Raw genomic sequence first — 3,380 nt, 5'->3', positions numbered from 1 at the left:
CCTCCTTTATTTTATTTTATTTTTTAATATTGGAAGGATTTATGGCTCTTACCCAGGATCCACCACTGAGATGTTTTTATTGCAATGTGTATGCTCTGGGTAACAAATGACCTCTCAGTGTTCCAGCAGTAGGTCAAAGTATGGACCCCAATGTCTCCCTGGAGAGAAGGCCAAGATAGGAGATAGTAGGATGCAAATCTGGGGAATCCACAGGATTATGGAGCCCCAAGGATGTCTGGTACCATCTGATTCTCTTCAGTTGTATCAGCACATTTCTCTTTAGTAGCTTCCTCCTCTGAAGACAGACTCTTCTTTTCTGCAATTAATCTCTTAACTCCCACTATCCATGTCTGTATCCTCAGTCACAAGGTCGACCATAAGTGGGCGGTGGATGTCATCTGCTGTGTCCCACCAGTGGCTTGAAAGCTCTCCAACCAGCAGAGCCATCTTCTTCACAAGCATTGACAGCATCCCTCCAGCTCACTGATGCTGCAGCAGTGTCTGGCATGGGCTGATGCTATCATATACCTGCTTCCTTGTGTGGTCATAGCAATCCTCCAATACCTGTTCCAAATGTCTAAGTACATCCATTAGCAGAGTCTCAGCTTTGATAACTGGTAAGCTTTGGGCTCCACACTAGAGCCAGGACCTGAGGAGGCTTATTTGAAGGAGGTGGAGGCCCTGTTTGGGGATGGCCAACAGTAGTCTCTGAGGAATCCATCATGGTCAGCTGTGAGTGGTGTGAGCTTGGACTCCTAAGAGAGATGCAGCCCGTCATTCCAGCCAAGCTCCTTGTTACCCAGCTTCACATACAGCTCTGCATCTCCACTTCCATTTTAAAAACCTTTTCTCTATATTCAGCTTTCTCTACAACAAATGTGGTAACTTAAGACAGTATTTAAGAAATGTGAGGCTTCATCTCCCAAAGTCTCTGCTCTCTGAGTCTTGGTCTGGTAAAGAAGTAGAGAACTCTGAGACCACTAGCTGGCAGAAGGGATTCCTTCATTCCATGAGTGTTCCCTGACCACCCCTGGGGTGCACATTAAGCACACTCATCACCACATAAAGGAGTCTGCACAGTGAGAAAAGGGCTGCTCTCTGCTTTTAGAAACCACCCCCTTTTTGTTTGTCTTTTGTGCTCTCTCCAATCAAGAACCAGGATTGAGATCTCTCAGAGACTTCGTTAGGGGAAACAGCCCTGAAGATGATGTCAGGGAGAGTTGGATCTGCCACCGGTAACTTTTATGTTCTTGGACAAGTCACCTAGTTTCTTTGGACCTCATTTTTTCACCAATACAAAGAGCATATTGGGCAAAAGATCCTCTTAACTGTCTCTGGATCTATAGTTCTGTTCGGTCTTAGAAATACCAAAAATCTCATTAGCCATCTCTTCCCTTGCAGATGTCCAGAAGTTAAGTTCCACTACACTTTTAGGAGTATTTTTCCCCTCCTGTAACTAATTAGCACCTTCAGGAGATGGTGCCAGTTTATTAATATAGCAGTTTCTACTGCAGTTCCATTTGTTGGAAACTCCTTTACTCTTCAGTATGTAAGGTCTGTGCCAAATGCTTTCACTGTGTAGGGCACAGAAGATGTGGATATGTTGGGAAAATCATCTATAAAACTTCTATTCAACACCAATAACTCCCCCTCCTCAGTCATCAGTTTAAGAGATGTTTTCATTTCACACTTTGATGATATGTGGGTTGGAAGGGTTTGGCCCACTCTAGTGAGTCCTTGTGTGGTGCTGTAGAATAAGCACTGGACTGCTAACCAAAAGGTCAGCAGTTCAAATACACTAGCCGCTCCTAGGAAAATCTATACAGGGTCACTGTGAGTTGGAACAGACTTGACGCCACTTAACAACAGTAATAGTGAGCCCATTGGGGTGGAAAGAAGTCCCTGTTTGAAGGATCTAGTGTCATGCTGTGAGTCTATAGCTCAGTGAAAATGGTGATTGTACATGTGATAAAACCCATTGTTGATCTGGCCTAATGTTGAGAGAATAAAACTGCCTCATGAAGTTCTCAAGACTGTAAATCTTTATGGGACATAACTATCCCACATCTTTCTCCCCTAGAGCAGCTGTTGAGTCCAAACTGCTGAACTGCTGGTAAGGAGTTGAGCACGTAACCACTGTGGCACCTGTGTATGTAATGGTGAAGGATTATTTCAAAGGCTCTCCAATGTGTCGCTGGCAGGTCACCTTTTACAAGCCTCCAAACAGTAGTTAAAAGGAAAAATGGGCTGAATCATCATTTTGTGATTGTTGCTTTTAATGAATTGGGTGAAAGTTTACAGAGCAGATTAATTTTCTGTTCAGCAATCCATACAAGCTTTTTTTTTTTCCATGTCATTGATTGCTATCACATGATGTAGCATCATTTATCCCACTTTGGAGTCCTGGTGTGGCATGTAAGGATAATTCACTGGACTGCAAGGTCAGTTTGAGCCACAAGGTTGTTGTTGTTGTTGTTGGTATGTGCCATAGAGTCGGTTCCTACTCATAGCGACCCTGCACAGGGTTTCCAAGGCTGTAAATCTTTACGGGAGCAGAACACAACTCATCTTTCTCCCACAGAACAGCTGGTAGTTTCGAACTGCTGACCTTGTGGTTCACAGCCTAATTCGTAACCACTGTGCTACCAGAGCTCCTTCAAGGTAGGTGGTTCAAATTCACCAGCTACTCCTGGGAAACCCTATACAGCGTAGCTATGAGTCCGCACTTAACAACAGCAGCATCCCACTTCCTTCCTGTGAGTCCCATTTCCATTCCTCCTTTCCTAACCCTTCTGGACTTTGTCCTCGGATAAATGCTGCCCTTTGATCTCACATGGTTGACTATTCTAAAGTGTGCTTACCTCCCTAGTGTTATTGAGTTTAGTTCTAGATGTAAAAAGTGTGTAAGGGCCATAGTCTTGGATGTTCTCTCAGTCTCTTTCTGATCAGTAGTAAGCCTGCTCTTTTTTTATGATTTTGAGTTTTGTTCCACCTTTTCCCCCTACTCTATCCAGGACCTTCTAATGTGATCCTTTTAATGGTAGCTGGGCATCATCTAGTTATTTTCATCTCAGGGCTTTGGAGACTGATGCCCATGTGGTCTATTAGTCCATTAGACTAATTTTTCCCATGTGTCTTTTCTTTGATTTTCTTCATTCTTATTTGCTCTGGATGGAGAGAGAACTACAGCTTCATGCTTATGACGGTTCATGAGTTTTTAAGAGTCCAGTTGGTACTTACCAAAGAAGGATGTAGAGCATTATCTTTGTGGACTATGTTATGCTAATTGATATTGGTGTTCCCCAAGAGAAATATGCTATATTTTATATTCCTGTCCAGAGATAGAAAACTCGAAGAGAAAGAGAGTGGGTTTAGAGGGA

General features: G+C 43.3%; 1 pseudogene; it reads right to left on the bottom strand.

The window, feature by feature from the left end:
• Window positions 1-215: 215 nt before the first annotated feature.
• LOC102842139 lies at window positions 216-778 on the bottom strand (annotated as a pseudogene).
• Window positions 779-3,380: the final 2,602 nt, after the last annotated feature.

This window comes from Chrysochloris asiatica, unplaced genomic scaffold (genome assembly GCF_000296735.1).
Source record: "Chrysochloris asiatica unplaced genomic scaffold, ChrAsi1.0 scaffold00127, whole genome shotgun sequence".
Taxonomy (NCBI): Eukaryota; Metazoa; Chordata; class Mammalia; order Afrosoricida; family Chrysochloridae; genus Chrysochloris; species Chrysochloris asiatica.
Note: the sequence above shows the minus strand (reverse complement) of the source record. Positions and strands in the feature narration are given on the sequence as shown.